Source organism: Prenolepis imparis, unplaced genomic scaffold (assembly GCF_030444845.1).
Source record: "Prenolepis imparis isolate NDT839.2.m4 unplaced genomic scaffold, iyPreImpa1.0 SCAF_8, whole genome shotgun sequence".
Classification (NCBI taxonomy): Eukaryota; Metazoa; Arthropoda; class Insecta; order Hymenoptera; family Formicidae; genus Prenolepis; species Prenolepis imparis.
Genome location: NW_028141166.1, coordinates 6,644,506 through 6,669,644, shown reverse-complemented (window position 1 = coordinate 6,669,644; position 25,139 = coordinate 6,644,506). Strand labels below are relative to the sequence as shown.

The 25,139-nt window shown below is 36.5% G+C and overlaps 1 protein-coding gene across 7 annotated transcripts in view; it reads left to right on the top strand.

Moving 5' to 3' along the window:
- LOC145939404 (zwei Ig domain protein zig-8) overlaps positions 1 to 25,139 on the top strand; it is a 142,214-nt gene that overhangs the window by 3,865 nt on the left and 113,210 nt on the right. The window contains exons 1-3 of one of the 7 annotated variants that reach the window (XM_083043683.1): positions 2,873 to 2,923; positions 3,024 to 3,505; positions 4,774 to 5,408. The exons of 1 other annotated variant lie outside the window; for it this stretch is intronic. The gene's annotated coding sequence lies outside the window, so the exon portion shown is untranslated. Of the gene's footprint in view, positions 1 to 2,852; positions 3,506 to 4,773; positions 5,409 to 25,139 lie in introns of those variants that run through there. 5 more of the 7 variants (XM_083043685.1, XM_083043684.1, XM_083043682.1 and 2 more) reach the window with 5 other exon arrangements.

The following is a 25,139-nucleotide window of genomic DNA, read 5'->3' as shown; positions in this document are numbered from 1 at the left end:
CGTGCATCCCCATATCGTTTGCCGGACCGATCTCGAAATTGCCACTAGTACCAAAGTATAATCATTTCATATGACGCGTAATCATTTTACGAGCGCTATTAGCACATTATGCAATTATTACGGAAGTCCGAACCGGCCGTCCAACACGTGCAACGCCGGGGATGATTATCGACAGACAGGTAACGATATGTTGATGGCCTCATTGCCGACAGCAGTGGCTGATGATATAGTAATATACAGAGAGAGTGAGAGAGAGGAAGAAAGGACGAGGATTATCGCGCGGTTATGTATTTTAGAGAGACAATTGGCATGTAAAACGGTAGCCCCGCGCGCTGCCCCCGCTGTTATAATTGTATTGTACTTTCAAAATCAAGTTGAACTTCATCGTCGAGTATACTCGACATTGTTCCGACATTGTGTACCAAGTTGTATATACGCTCGCGGCCTATTCCATTAACATTTGCATCGATTTATTGTCTCGGTCTCACCGAACACTCTGAATTAATGCGGATATTAAACTCCTTCGGTCACACATGCATCTTTATGCGAGGAGTCTAACAAGGAAACCTCGCAAATTCGAAAATTCTGATTTTGAGGAAACTTTACACACATGCAGAGGGAATAAATAGAATTTAGACATTTTTAATTGTGGTTTAAAAAATCATCTTTCATATATATTATATATATAGAGGGACTTTTTACTTTTCTTAATATATCTCGAAAAGCTTTCGTGTTATAAAAAAATATTTTATATAAAAATTTCACCTCTATTTAATCATATTAATAAAATTTTGATAAAATAATTTTTTTCAAAGATATTTAAAAGAATTAAAAAAAAAAATTATTAAAAAAAAATATTATTAACGTGGTTAAATAAAGGCAGTTTTACCATAAATCTTTTGTATACAATATTTTTTGATATCTCGAATACTATTCGAGAATCGTTTTTCAGCCGTAGTTAAAAATATCAAAATCTATTTATACTCACGTGTGTATAAAATTTCATACAAAATCGGATTTGTCTTGTAAGTTTAATTTTTTCGATATTATTTCGGTTCCATTCTTTTCATATTTTTCGTGAATATTTTTTTTTAACACTTTATTAAATATTTTATTGCGACCGGTCTGCTGTCAGAAATACATCAAAAGATACATAATCATGCATGACACATGAGTATAAAAAGAATATTACATTGTAAATATTGTACTTTGGCCTGAAAAGGGGAAGGAGGGGGATAAAACGCAGAAACGGAGAGAAACGAATCACAGTACGTGAAAATTCATACCGAATAAGAAAAGATCCCTAACACGTTCGCAGCTCGTTCGGTCGGAGAATCGATAGTAAATCGGTGAAGCGTGACGTGTCGCGGAAAAATGATGAAGTATTTAATATAAAGTTAATGTAGCTCGCGAGAACGGAAGACTTGATCGATGCTGGTCATCAATCAGCTCTATATCTTGGGCAAATGTGCAGTCATTGATCTCACGCTATGTTTCATAGGTTTTTAAGATGCAACACGCAAAAATAAAAAAAAAATTGCCGCTGTAAAATTATATCAATACAATCGTATAAAATTATCAATAAAATTTGTTCGAAAAAATGTAGGAAAAGTGTTATGCCACAATTGTCACGAATAAACGTAAATCCGGCGAAATTTTTCCCTTTCTGTCGCTGTAAAATTGTAGTCGCTTTTAGAATAGAAAGAAATGTTTAAGAGAAAGAAACAAAGAGAGACAGGATTCTGAAAATATCAGAAGGATTCTGTAGTGGTCTTGCCGTATAATTTTGGTACGCTGAATTTTGTATCTCGATACGTTCATTTGTTCGCCGATGCTTGGAATCTGCCATCGATGTGGCCGAATGAAGGATACCTGACATCGCCGTTATTGCATAATTATGCAAATTACGAAATCCCCCACCGTTCGACAATCGTACGGATGTATCTCGATTGGCGCAAAAGTATTCGATATATTTGAATATCGAGGACGAAAATATATGAAATGGGTTAAATCAAATTTATTCTCTTCTCCCTGTGTGCTGCAACATTACCTGTCATATTCCGAGTCTGTGGCATGCCGCGCCAGTTTTGCAAGAGCTCGAATCAAAATGCGTCATATTCATACAGCGATAGGCTATCGAGTGTCAGAACATTTGGTCGGCATTTAATTTCGGGCTTCAAAGCCCTCTTGATCCCGTTGCTCTTTTCGGTTTTTTTACAAATGGCCAAACCTTGTTCTAAATATTTTACACGGGCAATTCAAAATTTGACAATCGCGATCTCGATTTTTAATCGATTTTCATAAAATCAATATCCTCTCTCTCTCTTTCTATATAATTAATAAAAGAAAAAATAAAAAGTTATGAGCAAAAAAATGGGTTTGCAGTGCGATGACAAATATTTTCTCTCGTCGAAATTTGACATTTCCTATTCGCGTTTTTTGTTATTATAGATTATTATAGATTTAAAAAAATAAAAACTTAATCGATTTATATTATGTATTTTCTTCGCGTTCAACCGATAGAGGGATTAATCGCGCGACGATCCGTTGTGTGAAATAATCGCGAAACCGCGTGTACATCCGCACACAAATACACATACCTTCGCCCGTCTGTATCCATGTGTGTGTGTCGTAGAAGCGTTCGTTGTGTTTTTTACGGAGTCGTGAAAGGCCTCTCGCGCGTGGAGAACGAGTAGAAAACTCGTCGGTATATTGGGTTGGTGTCGGTGCCGCAAAACCGGGGCGCAAAAGGGGGGAAAGAGAGGGTAGTCCCGCTCGGGGGTTGCAAGGGGTGGATGCGTCGGTGTGTTGCGCCGTAGCTTTTGCCGCGGCGCCTGGCAGTCCATTGGCGAAGCCCTAACGAGCAGCGGGCGAGATCGGAGCATTCCCACGGAAGGATTCATAAGAACTCGAGCGAGCGAAAGTGTGAACGCGTGGAACTTTTTTTTCCTCTCTTTCGCGCGCGCGCCTCGATCTATTCTTTTTTTCATTTTCTTTTTTTTTTCGATACATGCTCGCTCCAGTTCCCCGGCGACGAGCCACCCTGGTGTGCTTTCGATATATTTTCGCGTCGCGTCGTGATATAAACAAAGCGTCCAACGGTAGCACCCGAAGTACGTAAACACTGGGGGATTCTTGAGAGACAGCGCTTGTGAAAAAGTGATTCGCGTGATTTCCATACGGAGCCGGACGGAAAATTTGAAAGAAAAAAGAAAAAAAAACGTGCTCTCCGACGGATCTCTCTCTCTCCTCTTTTTGATGTACGAGCATCGTGAAATTTTAGTGCTTCTGGACCACGAAATCGTCGTCTGTCGACGACATGTGATACGTACACGAGAGAAAGGAAGATAAATCGCGCGTGATTTGCACGCCCGATTTCGAACTAATCGCTTTTCGTATATCGATCGTCGTGATTTCGCAGAGTGATCGTGCAAAAATTGGAAACGCTCTCAGTTGGATGCCGGATGTCGCTCTTTCGTTTCTCTTCTCCCTTCATTACGTAAACGTAAGAATTGTTTTATTATATTAAAAAAAAATAACAATAGGCACAGGTATTAAAAATCAATCTTATAAATCTAATTTCAATCGTAATTTCGTCTTCGTGTAATTTCGATAAATTTGTTACTTGGTGCTCTTGCGTACTTTCAATCTTTAATGCCCGATGAATTTTATATTCTTTACGTAAAGTTTCGATGCGCGTCATCGATGCGTGAAATTGCCAGATTAAAATACACGAAATAATTAACGATGTCTCGCGTAAATATTTACCTGTGAGAAATAAAACTGTGAGATAAAAGACGATCGAAAACGTCACACGATTGCAATTTCTGCGATGACGAATGCACGTACGTACGTGAGCTCTCTTTTCGACGTGTGACATAATCTTACCGCACGGTTAACCCGCGTCACGTTGTTAGTCGCGGATTAAAAACTGTACACCGGTCATCGCAAAAGTAGGACACGTCCGGTCCCGCCCTTCGTGGCATTATCTGGTTCGGTCGAGGAGCAAAGAGAGGAGATAGATAGAAAAAAAAGAAAAGAAGAAAAAAAAAGAACGAAAAAATGCACATGAAATTACGCGGAGAGAGATCATATGTGAGCTCCGTGACATGACTCGCACCATATCGATTGTGCAATGGGATTGACATTACGAATGCAGAAATTTTCTGCGCCAGACGGCGATAGATTTTTTATGACTTTCATCGAGAGCTGTTTTTTTTTTTTTTTTTTACGTCGAGTGAAAATGCCGAAGAGAGCCCGAACGTGTGGGGTTGTTATTTAGATCTCATGTGCTATTATTATTATCGATAACGAAATTATTTATTTATCGGAAATCGGAATTTAAATAAATAAATTAACGGACGATTCGACGAGTGGCAGGTATTTTTTTTACGTTTTTACAACGTTTTTAATGCTATTTGATTTGCTTACATTGATTTAACTCAAATTCGATTACAGTCAGTTTGCAAACGTTGATGTTGTAAACATCAGCTTTCGGTATATTTAACGTGTTTCGCTTAGAACGCGAACGAAGGCTTCCATTCGCGTAATTGGATAGATAGATGGAGAAATTTCTTTTCTTTTTATTTATATTTTTTATTTTGATCGTTATTTTTTAGGTAAATATTTGAAACGCGTGTACGTACACAATTGTATACAATCTCTCTGCTCTCTTAGTTCCAAAAATATTTGCACAAAAAGAAAAAAATACACGAAACGTATGAACGAAACGTTCTGTCGCTATTTTATACAATTTTTTTTTTTTTTTTTTAGATAAGAATGCAATATATTTGTTCGAAAAATTCAGCGGATTAAATTTCGCGCGTCAAGAAATTTTCGCAAATGACTGATCCGTTCGCGAAATTGTAAATTGATGGTGCGTCGGGAATTGTTTCGACAGATCGAAACCGTGATTTCGCCCGATTATTCTCGGTCGCGGATGACGATATTCCAGATGTATCCCGTGGTATCTGATACAGGATACGCCTCCTGGATATCCATTTGAAGCGATTTCACGTAATGCCGCGGGACAGATTCTATTTCACAGCGATGACAGCGGACGAATCATAAGTAACGATGACGGAGGAAGTAAATAATTGTACGATTTAGCCGGTTAAGCGACGATGAAGAGAGTGGGAGAAGAGCAGTCGCGTTAATAATACAGAGTCTCTAAGCCGAGAGTCTTCTCTCCGTAGCGGAAAGTGTCAATAGGGGAGAAGGTTGTGATTTTTTTGCGACCGAGTCAAAGAGTTTTACAGTGAAATCGCATGAAGACGAACGAACGAACGAGTGATAAAACGGTAGAAAAGAGAGAGAGAGAGAAGTCAAGGGGTGAAAGTAAAGAGGTGGAAAATCAGGAAGACATTTCTAGTTCCGCTAGAAAGAGAACGGAAGAAGGGGGAAGAAGAGTAAGTATATCGATAACGCATTGATCGATAATTATCTACGCGCACGCTTTATTAGCACGTTTGCGTTTCCCTCATCGCGCGTAATCGATAACACCGTGATTTACATATTTTCCGATAACGCCGCATACTTCAACATGGCGCGTTAGAGGTCTGTAATCGCATGTAATTATCCTGCATGCGTGTAACAAGCTCAGTGGATCGCTACCTGATTCACAATTTCAATGCTTTTAATTTGCTCTTCCTCCCCCCCCCCCCCTCCGATTTAAGGCACAGCATTTCGACACGTTAATTTTACCGGCGAGCGTGCATAATTATTCGTCAGTACATATCATCTGATGAGAACCGCGCGTACGTTTCGCGTTAATTAAATCCATAGGCGTGAATATTTTATTAGGCTGCTTATACACCTGCCTTATTCGAATACACTGTTGCATATGTAATTATACCGTGTTAAATAAATATTCTATTAACATTCTAGTTATTTCTACTTTATTTAGAATAAATTATATTCAATTATGCGAAAAAATTGAATGATGAAAACCCTGTGTGTGCGAATTTCTATTTCGTAAAAATTATTATAACTCAATAGGGACATTTATTCGTATCATTAATAGTCTCGCCTTCAATATACTGTTATATATATAATTACATATTGTTAAAAAAATTTTATTAATATTCTAGCTATTTTATTTCGTTCAGAATAAATTGTGTTAAATTATGCGCAAAAATTGAATGACAAAAACTCTGTGCGAGAACATTTATTTCGTAAAAATTACAATTCAATAGTGACATTTCATTACTAGTCTTATCTTTAAATACGCTGTTACATATAATTACAGCTTGTTAAAAAAATTCTATTAACATTCTATTTTATTTTGTTCAGAATAAATTATGGTCAACTATACGCAATAATTGAGTGACGAAAACTCTGTGCGAACACACATCTATTTCGTAAAAATTAATTGTTAAACAAATTTTATTAACATTCTAGCTATTTTATTTCGTTTAGAATAAATTGTATTAAATTATGCGCAAAAATTGAATGACAAAAATTCTGTGCGAGAACATTTATTTCGTAAAAATTACAACTCTATAGTGACATTTCATTACGAATCTTGTCTTTAAATACACTATTCTATTTTATTTCGTTCAGAATAAATTATGCTTAACCATACGCAATAATTGAGTGACGAAAACTCTGTGCGAACACATCTATTTCGTAAAAATTAAAATTTAATAGTGACATTTATTCGTATTATCACTAACAATGGAATATTCGTCGTCAATTGAGATATAAAATCCGTAATCGCGATTCCGCAATATGGCATCCGAGGAAGGGAAGGAAGAATAAGTTCGCACCTTAGCATACTCGCGGTTTTATTGCTCATCTCCCGATTTTCATTACATCTCTCTTACTCGTGAAAATATTTTAAGTGCGGAAAACGTAAGACGCGCGCGCGATATCCCGTATAATATCCCCGTGATTTGCATTTTCACGCTTTGCCCTCCCACATTAGAGAGGAGAGAACACTTTTCTATCTGCATTAATAAACGAGATTTGTGAGAGCCATTCGTTTCGGCGAGAACCGAGCGTGTAATAACCGCTTGCGCGCACAGTATATATCGCGAATTCGGATTGAATTTATTCATTGCGTGTAACCGCTCGCGCAATTGTTTCTTTATGCACTTTGGCGGGGGTGGAATCGCATCGGTGGATAATCGGCTGACACGGCATATTGTTAAATTAAATGATAAATTTTAAGCGATCAATTATTCAGCGGCTTTCCGCGAACATTAACGCTACCGTGACTGCATTTTCGGATGATTAGATGGGAATTATATCGTATACACACACATATATATGGCTTATTTGCGCCCGCGTTAGATGAGGTGTCAGATAAATGCCTGTATTATAATATGGTCGTTACCTATGTACGTGATACTTGGGCTTGCACAGGATGCCGCGCTATGCACATCCAACGTAAGGGTGAAAACGGGTCAAGAGGATAGGGGGTTGCCTACAAGAGGTAGGGGGGGCCCTACCGTCATAAGAAAGTTAATACCGCATATGTCGCAGCTTGCTGAGAGTGTCGGCAAGAACGGGCCACTTTTAAATGATAAATTACTTCTAATGGCGTCAGTTTGCTGGCTGGCGCGAACTTTGATGAGTTTTTATCCGCCATGCGGCGTCTACCCCCTTTCAGGTGAGACGAAGGGGTAGAAAAGGTAGGGATAGTCTCGCGCGTCTTTAATCCCGACAAGTTTAATCTTTGTGACGCTAAATTTTTTTGCGACGCGTCCAATCTTTGTTACCGATATGCCTCTTAGGGGTTTAGAACGAGGAGAGAAATTCATTTAATACGCGCTAACAATTCCGTACGCTATGATACATTTCAGTTAATGTTACGTTTCCAGCAAAACGTCTACCAGATGTGACTTTAATTTAAAGGTCTCTTACTGATATTAACGGCTCTCTCTCTCTCTCTCAACAATGAATTGTCGTTTGTGTTTCCTCTACGAATGAATCCGCCGCGTCGGAGACGTGTACGACTGCATGATTCCCTTAACCCGATTTACATCCAGGTTGGTTTAATTGGAGAAGTCGAAGAGCCGCGTTTATACCGCGTCTCTATCATTCTAAATTTTAATCGCGATGGCATTCTCACGGGATTGCTTGCGATATTTGATTCTAATCAATATCTTATCTTTAATAACGGAATAAGAAATTATTCCGTGGAGTAAGCTTTACATTTTGTATTCCGCAATATTGCGCACCCGCGTTAAACGCGTGGATACGTATCGTTGATATTTTGCTAAACACGATATACGTGTCACGGTATCATGGCTTGCGGCGATATCCGTACTTTAACGTTCCGGAGGATTATAGTAATTGTATTGCGACGTTATCGGGAAAAGTGCCTGCGACAGGAAATTATAATTCTCGAAAGGACAAATATCAACAAAATTAATTGAACATTTGATTTAATTAACTTGATACGCTCGATTAATTACGGCTGACGTGAAGTAAAGATATTATGGATGTATAAAAAAAGATTTACGATAAAATAATAACGAAATAATTGCAGTGAGATATATATATTAATGTATGACCAAGGAAATATATAAATTATAGAGAAATAAATAGCAAGTAGAGCGCGATTATAATAATTGCATTGCGATGTTATCGGTAAAAGTGTCTACGACAGGAAATTACAATTCTCGAAAGGACAAATATCAACAAAATTAATCGACTATTTGATTTAATTAACTTGATACGCTTGATTAATTATGGCTGACGTGAAGTAAAAATATATCTTATGGATGTAAAAATGCACGCCATATATATATATGGCGTGCTAAAAAGAAATAATTTATATTTTCTCGGTCATACATTAATATCTCACTGCAATTATTTCGGTATTATTTTATCGTAAATCTTTTTTTACATCCATAAGATATATTTTTACTTCACGTCATATATATATATAATATAGTGCTAAGGAGAAATAACTTATATTTCTTCATTATACATTAATCACTGCAATTATTTCGTTATTATTTTATATATATAAAAAATTCCGGCATAATCTTGTTGCATTTCGCGAAAGAGAGAAATAAATAGCAAGTAGAGCGCGCGAGAAATAAGTGGCATTAAGACAACTAATTAAATATTTTATAGCAGAGCAGTAACAACTTTACCAGTAAATCTTGCGGGAAGAGAAATCTCATGGCTTGCGAGGAAGGGCTTGCGTTACAAGGCTGTGTAATATAAATTGTAAAGTGCGCGGAGAGAGAAAGGGAGATAGAAAGAGCTATCTCTCTCGAGCTACGCTTGGCGCCAGAAGGTTACAGTTACGAAACACTCGAGAGGGATCTTCATCCTATGTCTGGATCTCTTCTAGTACCTGTTATTATCGTCGATTTAATCGTACAATTTTGATTTTCCTACAATTTCTCTTTCTCTCTCTCTCTCTCTCTTTTTTTTTCTTTCTTCCATTCGCTTTGTCTCTCCTTTTAACTACCTCAAACACTCGGGAAATATGCACGGATGCTCTTAAACGAGGGATTTAATATTCAGGTTTGTTGGAATTATATATTCGAACAATACGCGACTTTTTTCCGATATATTTATAGAACTCGCAGCGGATATTCCCGCAAAAATCCTACCTCTCTCGCGTTAAGAGAGGCTTATTACCTTCAGTGTACCGTCGATTTATTCGCCAGGAAGAAATATGTACATGATCTTCGTCTGGTTATCTCTTCTCCCGCGTGGCCGTAACATGGGGGGTGAAGGGGGTAGAGGCCGAAGCTGGATGTAAGCCGCATTGCCGACGACAGCTTGATCGCTCCTTAAATTACTTTCCACGCCCGCGAGCATTGCTCGTGGCGGCGAAACGTTTATACTTGTCTCTCTCTCTCTCTCTCTCTCTCTCTCTGCCACCATCCCCTAAGGCATCCCCTAGAAGACGCAATCCGCGCATTCGTTTAACTCGGCGTGTTTACTGCATTGCGAGATTATATTTTGCTTTATAACGGTGTAACTGCGACGGATGTTTAATGGAGTGGCACAATAGAGGGGGATGTGCACGCGCGCCTATGTGTCTGACTTTCGCGACTTCTCGTCCTAGGGGGTGGAAGAAGAGCTTCTCTTCATCATCCTGGTTCTTCTCCGCCCCTGTCGTTGCCCTCCTTATACTTCATACATCCCATATTCTACATTGCACAAGCGTTAAGCGAATTCTCTTTCCCTCTCACTCTGTCTCTCGTTGCAGTAACGTTTCCTTACCCCTCGATATGCTCGTAAGTTGCCGCGAAATGTCGTCTTGGGGGCGAAAGTTCGTAGTCGCCGTAATTGAGCCGCAATATCGCGCGCAGTTATCGACCACGGGATCCAAGATTGCCACGTTATACCTTTGAGAGTGATTTCCTCTCTCTCTCTCTCTCTCGTGGATATCGTTGCCATTCGCGATATATTCCTCGCGCGTAGCCTACTTATGTTCCAGCAAATCGCGCGGCTCATCGTGATACAGAGGTAGGAAATGATATTGCAACGATGCGGGATAATAAGACGCGACAAGCGACGCATATCGTCATATTTTCCATAGCGTGATGGATGGTGTACGGGGTTGTCAGTAAGGTTGGAAGAAATTCGATTTTACGCTCTTGCACCTCCGTAAAATTTCGATCCATTTTTTTCAGATTATTTTCTCGCGATTATTTTCACTTCCTTTCTCTTGTCACGGCTGTTACTTTTGACAGCAATTTATAAATAATGCCGCGATATTGTTTCGATATTTGAATTTGGAATCGATTGCATTCTATCGCTGGGAATAATGTAGTTCCAACACAAAATCCTATCGTCAATCTTGAAGTAGCTATACACGCGCAGTTAATCAACATTTTTTTTAGATTATTTTCTCGTGATTATTTTCGCTTCCTTTCTCTTGTCACGGCTGTTATTTGCTTTTGACAGCAATTTATAAATATTGCCGCAATATTGTTTCGATATTTGAATTCGGAATTGATTGCATTCTATCGCTGGGAATAATATAGTTCCAACACAAAATCCTGTCATCAGTCTTGAAGTAGCTGTACACGCGTAGAGTTAATCAGCTGCATCCTCCCGATAATTCTTGTTCTATTGCTCTTGCTTCTTCCGAGTTTTCGCTCTCGAGAACCTCTTTCGCGTTTCTTTCTGATAGAAATCAGTTGCACCGATCGATATATTGACTGTAGGAGCCGTCCCGAATAGCTTATTCCCATCGTACCGATTCGATTATGTTCGTTCTCGACGGGTTCGTCTTACGATCCCTCCGACGTTCCTCCGAATGCTCGTTCTAAAAAGATCAGAAGGCGTTTTAGAATGCGTCGCAATCAACTCCCTGATTTCTAGTCGTTTAATGTTATTACGTCTAGAGTTGTCGGCGCTATCGATGTGTTTGAAGGAAGGGTGCAGTAATGGAACAGAATTCTTCCTTTCGTTTGCATCCTTGATATCTGCATAGCTGACGTGTTTTACATAGAATCGCTCTTGCGATTGAATTATTTTGCAATATATCAGATAAGAATTGAATAATATAAAATTTTATCCCCGGAAACAAGAGATAAAACACGTTTTTTTTACAACTTCGCAGACGCATAATCCATTTATCAATCAATGTTACGCGATACATTTTTAATATAAAAAAATTTGATTTTACGAACTTTATACGCGCGAGGAATTCTAAATAAATCCGTAAAGCAAAAGGAACGGCGTGGAAAGTGGTGGAAAAATCTCTGTAAAAAAAATCGCATCGGAACAAGAAGCTTATTACCAAGTACATTTTATGCTTGATTTCTTATATTGTGGAAACTTTACACGAAGAAGTTGAAGAAGGGAGTATATATTAACAATGTCCTTGGTTGTATTACATTCACGCTCGTACAAAAGCGCGAGTTGACTCCCTCGTTACACTGGTGAAGCCATTAAATTTACATAAAAATGTGCCCCCTTGAGATCCGGCCATTCGGTGCGGGCGCGAGGTCGAAGAGGCGGAGTTTATCTCAGGATACGGCTTTATGCTGTCAGATTAAGGAGTCGGAGCTTAACTTTTAACCCGAGATTAACTGCTAACCGATACGTCAGCGTGCGTACATTTCTCGAATGACTGCAAAGACTGATGTAGATTTCTTGCATTTTTCTAGGTCGGTGTGAAAGAGAGATAATCGTGCAACAGCCTCTTTTTTGCGGCGTATAAAATAAAACCGAGCAACCGTGTTAGTTATCGTATCACAGCTTATTTCGAGTATAATTATAACAAAAATTATAATAAAAAATTATATTAAATAGAATTATGATAAAAAAGTTTTAATTTAAAAAATTTAATTACCTAAAAAAATTTAATTTTTACATATCTTTCGAAAGCTCTCTCATAATCGAATTCAACATTAGATTTTGCTTAAAATCGACGGCTAAGTTTATTACGTTTACGCTTAACGCTTACACGGTCAGATAAAAATTAATGAACAGACGATATAAATTTCCCAAGTTTCCTCCCTTCGATATTGTCTTTCAACGAGCGAAGAGCCATTATCCATTAGTCTATAGCGTCGTTAATGACAAAATAAAGGATACTCGCGGCGATTCGTATTTTCATTTTCTTTCCGCTCGTTCGCGGGCGGTTCGGTGGAAGAAAGATAGAAAAAAAAAAAAAAAAAAAAAAAGAAGAACGGTATATCCGAATCTCGGGGTCCCAGAGACCCATTAACGCGCCAAGGGAGAAACTTTCCACGCGAATAATGCAAATTATCCTCGAAACGCCCGAAGGTAGTCGCGCGTCGCACTTTGTCTCTCCTTCCGCTCGAGTCTTTCCTCCCCCTCCCCCTCCTGCCCATCCCCTCGCCAGTCTTGGTCCCAGTCTTGTAACCAACAGTCTCTCTATCTCGCAACACTTCGTTCTTCTTCATCCCCCTTGCTCATCCCCCTTGCTAGCACACTTGCTTTCTTCCCTCCCTCTCCCCTGCTCCCCTTCCTCTTCTCATTTTCTACTCCTTTCGTGCGAGATTTAATCGTTCGCACGAAAGTCCGACCTCGCGACCGAAACGACTTAATCCGTTTACGTTAAATGCGAGTAGGAACGCGTGAAATCCACTTTGAAAGCGGAATTCCTGCCGCCTATTCACAAACGTATCAGCTATCGCGCGAGATGGTTCTCTCTCTCGCTTTCTTTTTTTCTCTCACTTGACGTTGTAATTTCTTCATTTTTCTCCTATTTCTGAAATATGAATAACATAAATTTATTTGCGTGCGTGTGTGTGTGGTGATGTATTAAATTTCCGGCCAAAAGTGTCAATCAATATATTTTCAATTTCCTATTAATGCGTACGCGACGTGTATCGTTTTGTTGGCTTCCGCGGACACTTGGATATATATAATGTACCTTAATTATAAAATCACCGGTACGTGTAGATAACGCGGAGTTATTTCCATGCGGTCGCTGGCGCTGCTTAATTAATTCCGGAAAAAAAATGGCGTAACGCGAATCGCCGGATTCGAAACAGCTGTCGTAATGCTTCATGAGATTGTTTTTTTTTTTAATGAAAAAAAGAAGATTCGGTTACAAACGCTCTCTTCTTCGTAATATATCAAATATCATTCTATTTTTTTCTGTTACAACATCGCGCGCAGCAGCTGTATGTCATATCTCTGACTAATTAGAATGCTGTCAACTCTGACAGATTTCTTTTGCTTTTGATTTCTTTTTTTTGCAACGCGTGCGAACATACATACGCGTTTTATCATAGAACGTTTTGCGTTTAAAATAATGTTGCGTTAGATTCTGCAACAGATCACACAGACGCACGCACATTATGTAGCATTTATTTCTGAATATACACTGCAGTTCCACATGCAGCACGACGCATGTACATTGTTCACCGCACAATTTTTTTCCACATTTTTCAATACACATATACCTGGTTTTATATACAGTAGAAAATATATTATGTTTTATATTTTGCGTTTATAAGCTGGAAAATATATATATTTTTTATATCCTGCTCTCGCGCTGGATTACTTTTACCGCGTAGCGCGAATTATTATTAAACGATATACGCATCATAATTTATATACATATTTTACGCGCATGAAATCGTGTACACATTTGCCAAACTTGATTAATAAGTATCGTCATGAGTTTTAACAATCATTAATAGAAATGAGAAAATTAGGATATTATTTCGCTGATATACAAGTGTAATGGGACTGTTGTATCGCGACACGGAGGAAAAATGTTCGCGAGGTGATACATGGCGAATCGCCAACATTAATTCAATTTGCGAGTCGCATCAATGGAGAATTGTTCTAGCGTGGAACGAGAAGAAAGGCCTCCGTGTAAAATAATGATTATTTCAGATCTCATCAGAACGTTGTTCACGAATGTCGCAAGCCGATAGTTCGACTCTTTTTATTTTATTTTATTTTTTTTTTTCGTTGGACCATAAATTATTTTTTGGGGAAATTATAGGCTCCGCCTCGCGATTGACCTCGATATTTCGCTTTACTAATTTTCGGAGCGCTTTTAATTTTAGCCGCAAAATACATCGCTTGCACCGCAGCTCTATACTCATAATCGAATCAGGACTTTTATAGCAAGAGCGATCATCTATAATAATTTTGTTCGTTAAAAAAAAAAAGAACGAATAAATGCAAAAACGGGAAAAGCGTGAAAAAAGTTTAGCGCAATAAATCGAGAAGCATTAACGTTTGATATTTCGGTTTACGATAGATAACAATGGGCTGATTGTTTCGATAGTCTTTGAAAATTTGCGGTATTAATATTAGGAATTTTTTTGGTTTTTTTGTGCGCGCTTCTCTCGACGAATAGTTCGATATATATATATATATATATGTATATATAAAACTAATATTTACGAGCGTTTTGCTTTCGCGGTAGTAATATTTCGGAAAACGATAGACGACGGTTAGCCATTGCAAGCGATATTTGCACGAGCGAAAAACGTTGTAAATATCGCTCCATCATTGATCTATAAATATGCTGGCAGATAAAAATGAAAGGTGAGAGATATTCCAGGTTACGCGATTAAAATGTGCTTTTTGATCGATTAAAAATCTCATTTTATTCTCTTTTGATTTTTTTTTCAGCACAATATGATTAAACCTTTGCTTCACATATTTATATTAATGTGCTCGCGAGAAAGAAAGGGAGAGATATTATCTTTTCTTTTTCGCAGAAACAGCTGGTTAAAAATTAATTTAGAAGCTCATAGCTAATATGCGAAGACACTTGTTTTCAATTTTTATACGTACGTTGCAACTTTGTTGTTGGCTTGCATGCACAACTTTTGAGAAAATTAAATCGGATTTTTTTTTATTCAGAGATAACGTAACCGTAGAATATTATTATCGATCTCTGACAAAGCACTTGCAGTTCATGAGAATCAACCCTCTTAAAAGCTATGCTGTTGCAAGCCGAGCATTTTCTAAAAGCTTTCGTGCCGTATCTCCGGTATAACGATGGGTAACAACCTGGTGTGGTAGCGGCATCATAGTAAATTAACATCGTTGCACGAAATTAGCGTCTCTATCTAACGAATTTTCGAATCTTTAACACTGAACGTGAGATAAATTTTTTTACGGCCTTAAAAATAAAGGTATTACTACATATACGTATTCTTTATGCTGATCCTGGTTTGCTTTAGTGTCTGACGTCGATTTCATTCCGGTCAACTCATATTTCATGTTCCCATGACGCGATTAATGGAGTTACTTCGCCTACAAAATTCAGTTCACAAGACCTCGCGAACCCGAAAATTCTGATTTTGATGAAACTTTATCCACATGTAGAGGGAATAAATTTAGGTAAATTTAGAAATTTTTAGTTGCTGTCCAAAAGTGATTTTAAGGAATGTAACCACCCCTCATATGTAAAATGGCTTTTCGCCTTTTTAGATATATCTCGAAAAGTGTTTGAGATATCAAAAAAATGTTTTATACAATAGTTTTATGGTAAAAACATCTCTATTTAGCCTCTATTTATTAGCCTTATTTAATCTCTATTTATTTTTTCACAATATTATAAATAATATAATATGAAGTAAAAAAAATTTTCTTTTAAATCTGCAACAAAAAATTCTTAATTCATCTATTTATCTCCCTCTTCCTTTTAAGTGTGCAAAGTTTCATCAAAATTTAGAATTTTCGGGTTCACGAGGTTCTCTGATGTCAGTATGAAATATGGCAAGAGCTTATTTGCTGTGAAATTATACAGATTTTTTTTTTTTAAAGCGTAATCATGAAATATTTAAAGAAAGAGAGAACGAGAAGGTTACTTATAAATATCTATGAAATTTTTATGGAGAAGTTATTGATATTAAAATTTAAAGATAGAGAGGCAGAGAGAGGGAGAAGCAGAATCGACTATGTTCAGGAAGTCTACAAGTAGTATTAACAGTCTCGCGGGATTTTTATCCGTTATGAGAGATACATGTTGTTGCTTTCGGTCGATGTAAAACTTCGGTCGGATAATATGAGAAAATATAGAGAAAGAGCGTTTGTGTAAGCAATGACGCGACGTTATCGGTACGTTTCTCCGATACTTTTATTGATTTCTTTTGTTGAGGAACAAATATAGTCCCGTTTTCCGTATCAGCAGGTACTCTAAAAGGATATTATTTCATATAATAACCGTTTATATCTCAAATATGAGGTTAAAACATAATAATAAATCCGATACATTTATCTAGTAAATAACGCGTGGCGTGTGATGTCGATTACATAATTTATTCCCGATCTTCCCGGATAGGAAAATAATAAAAAAAGTGCGATTTAGTGCTTCTCCCATTCAAAGTCTTTTTCTCCTTCAAATCATCGATTAATGGATCTATCAAAGATGATTAAATTTGCATCACGTAAGCGGCGAATTTTCTCAAAGTTATCCGAACATTGAGGGAGGGGAGAGAAAGAGATTATAATAATGAAATGTTTTCGAGGAATGAAAGAGAGCTCGAATGTCAGACAGATCTTACAATAATGAAATATCCTAGTAGTAATAAAGGAGAGTGAGAAGGGGGGGGGGGGGGAGAGGAGCAAAGAGGATGATGAGAGGAAGAATTGAAATATCCGATAGTCTGCATTCCCGATAATGATATCTCCGGCGGGGTGACAATCCAAGTCGACCGATTCCCTTCTTTTCACGAAGCTTAGCCATCCGCGTACCTTAACGACGCTCAGCACTGCGTCGTGTCACGCGGCTGCTTAGTCGGCAAACTTCGGCTGATGGTTCGAGGTTGAGTAATCAGGCCGTGTGGCTAATTAGGTCGTTAATGAACAGATCGATGAACGCTGGCCGTTAGAAGGGTTCCCTTTGACGTTGCACGACGATGTCGTCGTCGGTGGTCGGTGCCAACGACGACAATGGCGGCGAACACGACGAAAACGCGGGGATTATTGTTAGATTAATGCCGGATTCTCTCTGTCTCGCCGAATCCCGAGAGAGTATTTCGATGAGTTTTTTTTTAAGCGCGATTTAGAGTTAATATATTTTTTTATTTCGGGAAATTCAGCGAAAGTAATCGAGTAAAGAGCTGTCATAAGGGAGAAACATATTCCTCTCATGCTTTTCATTTTATATCTCTCTTAAATGGAATCGGTATATTATCGTTGATAAGCAGCGATTTCAATTATAAGCACTGTAAGACAAATAAATTTTTACTGAAAGAATCAAGAGACCGGGAAGCAGAAGAGTATTTCGATAGTTTTTTTTAGCCGGATTTAGAGTTAATATTTTTTTCGAGAAGTTCAGCGAGAGAAAATAACCGAGTAAAGAGCCGTCATAAGGGAAACGAATCCTCTTTATCCTCTCTTGCTTTTCATTTTATATCCTCTTGAATGAAATCGGTATATATTATCATTGATAAACAGTGATTTCACAATTATAAGTATAGCACTGTATTAAGGCAATGAAATCTCACTGAAAGAATCAATTAGTGGTTGTTTCAATCATGTGATATTTTTAAATGCATCTTATGTTTTAATATTACATATAAGGTAAATTTTTTATAGCAATATATTATGTAAATATCTGAGAGTTTGTAGAAAAATCTTGTTTATTTTTTGCGAGTTTAACATATCTTAAGAATAATAATATAATTCAGAATTTGTGAGAGTCAGCATTTGAATTATCAGTGAAATCTTACTACCATAACCAATGAAACACACACATAAGACGGAAGAGGAAAGTGTGTTTTCATTGATTCAGTTTAAGAAAGAATACTATGCATTATATAACTTGAGAAAATTATCCTTTCGTGCCGTGCATTGTTCCCGCGATGATTGGATGTCTGAAACTGAAATGTCGTTAGTTTCTATATAGATCGGTTCTTACGAGCGGAAAACCATGAATCTGACATAATATTACTCAACGCGATGTAACAAATCGTTTTGAAACAAGCTGACGCGCGAAACATGTGCGCGTGTTTGTTCGCGAGATTTCCTAAATGTAAATTGATCGTAATAGATCACGAAAATGTGCGAAGCAAAATGAAATTCAAGCGTATACGCAAACATCTCTCCATCGTTAGAATTTTGTCATACAATGTATGCAGCGATTATGCGAAAGAGAATTCAAGATATGCACACGCGTACACGGAAAAATAATACGTCAATTAACTGCTTGTCACAGGAATTGCATTTAAAGCGACGAGAATCGATTGATAGACGTCACTCTCCAATGGCATAGGCACTCGAATTAGGTTCCATCTGGCATTGAGAGAGACATCAATCCCTTTATCATATTAGATAACGGAATTAAGCCTGAGTCAGCTTCGCATCAAGTTTTTCGCAAAACTATCGCCGATCGATATGAAGGAAATTTTGCCTAATTGCTACAAATATGTGTATGTGTTCATACATACATACATGTGTATATACGTCCGTAACAATATTATAAGACAAATCTTTTATTTCTCTCTCTTTTTTGCTCTCTCCTTTTTATACATCCCCCTTGTTTGTAAGGGAATAAAAAGTAGTTTCGATATTGTTTCCTATCTTTTCGTTTCGGCACCGACTTTCTTCGATGTTTCAAGGAAAAAGAGTTTCAAGCGAATCTGAGATATCATTTATTCATATCGCAGCGCGATACTCTTCTTATTGTATTCGATAGATCTCTCTCTCCCTTTCCGGGGTGGATTCTGCGTGGGTATGGCTACACGTCGATGTGGCTTTTGAGATCGAACTTGCGCGGATTAAATTTTAATTGCACGTATGCTCTCAAATTCCGGGCAATTTACGTGAAGCTATCGTCTATATTTACGCCATTGTTGCAGCGTTATTTTGCCTTTCCGCTTGCACGCATGCAGATGATACGATTTCGCCGCAAGCGTGGATATTGCATACTGGATGATATTGTTTAAAGAGTTCTCTCATGTATTCGATTCGTGTTGTGCGCTATTGTCGAACGTTTTCGTTTTTTTTCGCAACTTTTACTTTTCTCTTTGTTTTTTTTTAACATAGGCACCAAATCAGTTAGTTCGAGATGATATACGCTTGTATTGCTATTATATAAACGTTTGTAAAGTTATATATGTATGTATAGCGATTGTGTTTGTAGCTGTGTGTGTGTGTGTGTATTATTAATTTTTATAATAATAAATTCGAAAAGGCTCCGATATATATAAATATCAAATCAGGTATGAAAAGGGCTAATATTAGACGCAACAAACTTGTTTTTTTTTTTACATTCTTTTATAATTATTTTGAATCGTTAGTTAACACAACGTTGTTATAATACGGACAATATAAAAAGTATGATTTCTTTCGCATGACATTTTTCTGTTATAAAATATTTGAAAAGTTACCGCATATTCTATCTCGTTTTCTATGCTAAATATATAAAACGATGCATTTCTATCTCTTTTTTAATGTTTGTATAAAACAATGTAATTATTAAAAAAAAAATAAAACAGTGTAAGCTCGTGTATAAAATGTAATTATATTTTTTTCAGAAACACGGAAACATTCAAAATAATTACAAAAAAATTATAAAAAAAAATTTGTTGCGCCTGGCTTTTATCAGCCCTTTTCATACCTGATTTTATACTAATAATTTCTATAAAAGTCGAAAAGAGAGGGAGGGAGGAGACAAGAGGGGACAATTTATATCGCGTTATAAAGCCGCGAGTGCGTGTCAGACTGACAATATGCATATTAACTTTAATGCGCAACGCGCGTACGAATTAACAACGCGCGTTCCTTTATTAGCGGACATTTCGCAAAACGAGCGCAATAAGCCGAATGTTATCGGTCGGCTCTCGCGGTGTTATCGCATTATGCAATATTAATTCAAAGAGCTTTTTGAATGGGTGACATAAAGCGAAGAGAACGCGCGCGCGAGAGAGAAAAAAAAGCTGCGTTCTCTTTACATAATAAGCGGGCCGTTCGCTTTTTTCCTCCCCTTAACCCCTCCCCTATATCGCTTTCTTTGTCGTTTTCTCTCTCGTATCTGTGCCGCTCTTGTCAACCCGCGTCTGCCGCACAGAAAAATTTCTTTTCTTTCACGATTTTCCTCCTTCTCTCACCCCATCGCCTTGTCCTCTCCCCTTTTCACTCCCCTGGTTTCCCGCGCTTCTTCTCTCTTATTTTTTCCCTTCTACCTTGACTTTATTCCTCTTTTTTTCGATTTCTTCGTTCGTCTTGATAGTGGGAGAGAGGTAAAGTAAGGGGACGATAGCGCGTGACGTTATGGAAGTTATCTGTGAAATAGGAATTTGCAGTCGAGAAGGAGAGAAAGAGAAAGAAAGAGGATGTCGCGCGCGTGAGCGGAACTTTTCCGAGGAGAGCAAAGTCGAATGTCGTGAAAAAAAAAAATAAGAAGACGGGACGCGATCCTTACGCGCGTAATTAAAATCTTTCGCTTCGAGAGGAACGCGGACATTTTACGGAATAGGATCCGCTAATGTCCGTAAGACATTAGCGATCCTGGTGACTCTTTTTATTGGCCATCTTCCGTTGCATTAGAGAGAGTTTTTATTAGCTATTTGATTGCAATTAATTTTTTTCCCCGAATCTCTTTTCTCATACTTAAAAAAAAAATACTTAAAAAATAAAAAAAAATAAAAAAAATATTTAAAAAAATACTTAAAAATTCTCGAACGAGGATTTACTTTCGCATTGCGTGAGAAAGGGGAGGAGACGTGATATATCTGATTTACCGGTCCATAAATATCCCTAATCTATACCGGAGACATAACTCTTTCGTGTCCTCCCGCTTTTTGTTCCTGTCTTTCTCTTTTTCTCGCGGTCATGATTCGTTACTGCATCCTTCATCCCGTATCTATCACTGTCTTTTCTTCTTTTTGTTAGCCTAGTTTCTTCTCTGCATGTTTCGACGGCAACGAAGGCAATGGCTGGATGCCCGCTGTGTTTGTAATCGCTAGTTGACATAACGAGCTTGCTATAATACGGACAATATAGCGTGATTTCTTTCGCTGACATTTTTCCGTTATAAAACATTTGAAAAGTAACCGCATTTATTTCTATCTCTTTTTTCCTTTGCTTGTGCAAAATGATGCGTTTCTATCTTTCTCTTTTTTTTACATGTTTGTGTAAAATAATGCATTATATATTTAAAAAAAAATAAGACAGTATAACGCAAGGCTTGTGTATGAAATATAATTATATTTTTTCAAAGAACAGAATATACGTATATATGCGTGCGGGATTCTTGTAGGAACCCTCGACCGAACAAATAAAATAGTAGTATTGCTCGTAACAACAGGATGTGGCTATTTACTGTTACGGTGGAGATTCGATGCACCTTACGAGCTATACTATTGCCTGACATTTGCATTGTCATCAAACTAGGGGTATAAACGTAAATCCAAGTTATCGTAAAGATCAGAGTAGCTAATATGTATATGTATGTATGTGTCTGTGAGTGTATGTGTGTGAGAGAGAGAGGAGGAAAATATCGGTTTCCTTTGAATTTACTTTATAAACTAAAGGAGATTGTATCGAGAGACGGCTGTTAAAGAGGTGTTACGTGTGTAGGCGCTCGATAACACGATGTCATTATCGTGTAATTACGAAAGTTAAATTTCTAAGTGAAATCTTACTAATTAACGTTAACGACGTTCCCTTTTTGTCATTCGTTTAGGTAATCTTTCGGATATTACCGGCCGCCATTCTGCTCTCTGGCAGAAAATCAGATGGACATTTTCGGCCTCATCGTTAAATAATATCGAGAAGATAAGGTCGTTGGACGTTATCGCATAAAAAAAAAAAAATAATAATCGATTTTCGTTACGCGAAGAAATTTACTTTTATGTTATATAGAAATAAATACAAATGTCAATTGTATACCTCACGTTGAACGACAAATAGGATAAATTAACGCGAAAAGTTAAATCTGGAGTTAAAGTATCATCAGCGTTATAAAGTTTTAGAAGTTTTTGAAAACAGTGCCAAAGGCCAATTTCATGTCACTCACGGATTTCGCGCTCTCTTTCTCCTACGCGATACATAAAAGAGAAGCAGCGATGCCGCAGTTGACTTTCCTGTTTGTTTTAGTATCGAACTTTAATTAAGCTAGTCTTTCTCCTGTATGTGAAGTTTTACGTTACGGATGACGAAATCGTTGAGAGAGAAACTCGTCAACTTTATGGAATAATTACACTGAGAGACATCAGTAGACGCGCAATCATTTATTATGTATCCGCCTTTCGTAATGTTTAAACTTGGATAAAGAGAGAGATGAGGAAAAACAAATATAGGTATATAATATATATGTCTTCAATGCTTTTAAAAAGAAAATTAATAATGTTGAAAAACTTTTTTGGCATTGTTTTGCGAATCTGTGATCTGTTTTTAGACTCTCTAATATAAAATTAATAGAAAATTAAATGGCTCTTCCTTCTTTCTAAATTTTTACTTTCTTCTCTTTTCCATGTTTCTTTCATATTTATTTTAATTTTTTAAACCACTTTTCAACAATATTTTATTATTATTCTAAAGTTCCATTTATGTGTTATCGTATAATTTTATATATCTTTTTATATGTATATTTTATCTTTTTCTAAAAAAAAAGATTTGATTCTTTATTTTAATGAAATGTTAAAAATTTTTAAATCTAGTTTTTAAAAGTCCATTATCTTAAGATTAATATAATATGTATGTTGAAAATTTTTTTTGGCATTATGAAACTGTGATCTGTTTCTGGATTTTAATAATTTAAAATTAATAAGGCGTAGCCCTCCCTTTCTTCTAAATTCTTGCTTGATCGATTATATCTTTTCTTCTTTTTTTCTTTTTTATCTTTTCTTTTCTTTTCTTTTTTCTACGTTTCTTTCATATTTATTTTAATTTTTTAACCCGCTAACTTTTTAAGTAATACAGTATTTCATTATTATTCTAAAGTTCCATTTATGTTAGGTATAATTTGTATATTTTTATCTTCTTTGAAAAAATTATTTGATATTTTATTTTAACGAAATCTTAAAAATTCTTTGATCTAGTTTTAAAAGTCCATTATCCCAAGATTAATATAAGTAATTTGACTCACCGGTACGATGCGCAGTAGCAGGATTACATTGTTGATTTATAAAATACAAAGTTATAAAAATATAACTTGTAAAATGATATATATATAAAATAATTAATAAACTGCAGACAACTATATTGCACACGGATACATATTTAATAATTATTTTATAGATAATTAATTTTAATGTCATGAAATAAAATCTAAACTATTTTATACGCATTATATATCACGCGCTATTGTAAAATAGCGTACTAAGATTGAAATAGACGATTAATTAAATGACACACAATTAACAAAAAAAAATAAATGATTTAATTTCCTATCCTATGATTGTTTCGCCGGCGTTCGAATGTTTTTTCGAGTCTTCTCCTTCTCTCTTGTTTTTTCATTATTGTCTTTTTTTAGCATTCACACAATATTCACTCGTGAAAACACCGATTAATTACGATCGAACGTGTACTGATCAAAATGACACTTTGCACGATATATCCAATATTGATCACACGCGATGCGCACTTTATTGGTTATCGCGCGAAAAGAATGCAATTATATGAAGTTACAAGTGATGACGTTTTACAAATTAACGGATGATTCTCGAATAACAGAGGAAATACAATCCTTGCGCGATGCAAAAAATATAGTCACTTTGTCGACTGTATTCACGCACGATAAATTTCGAATAAATTTTGCAAAATATGCCTTTCAACAAATCATTGATATATAAATGACGTATTTATTCGACGCGATTGACGAATATTAAAATTGCAGGTTTAATATTGCGATTGTATTTACTAATTGAATACATCGTGAAACTCATTTACTTGGAGTCGATCAATTTCGTAGCCGCAATCTTTCTGAAAGATTGAAAAATTTAGAAATGGCATCGATAATTCGATTATGAGATATTATGCGATACGACGCATTTTTAATTTGACTGATAAAATCGAGTTAATTACTATTTACAACATGATGGACCGTCCGGAAATATTCAATAAGAATTCAGTGTTGCACAATATATTTTGAACATATTATTACTAAACGTATTTATAATATATATAACTGTTTTTATTATTTCATTCGATTATTTTACGCTCTCAATCGGAAATTATGAATAAATTATGATTTACATCAGCGACAAGTTCGAAAGCGCGATGTATTTAAATCTGTATAAATATATCGTTTTATATACATATATATAATAGAAATAAAATAATGATAAACATAATTATCGACCGTAAATTATTGAGAAACGATTTGTGATTTTCATCTTTTATTGCTTCGATTTTTACTTGTGACGAATGAAACGCGCGAAAATAACTGTCAATATAAAATAATCGTTGTCTACGCTTATAGATTGTTAAGTGAGAATTAATTAATCACGTTGAGTAATAATGGTTATAATCATTTGTAAGGATCGTATTTCGAGAAAGATAATAACGCGGTAATACACGATGAAACGCACTGCTACCTGTCGACTCCTACCTCAATTCTCGTTGTGCGAATGATAACTGCGCTGACGTGTGTGTTTACTATGTAAGGTGCGCTATTATATACAATTATATACAATTATATACAAAAAGTAAGCACGCGCGCCGCTCAGATCTTGCGTAATAAATGAAACAAAAATTCGATACGTAATTGTTTTACAGTTTTACAATATAGGGTGATTTATGATGAGTGTAAAATCCTTCGA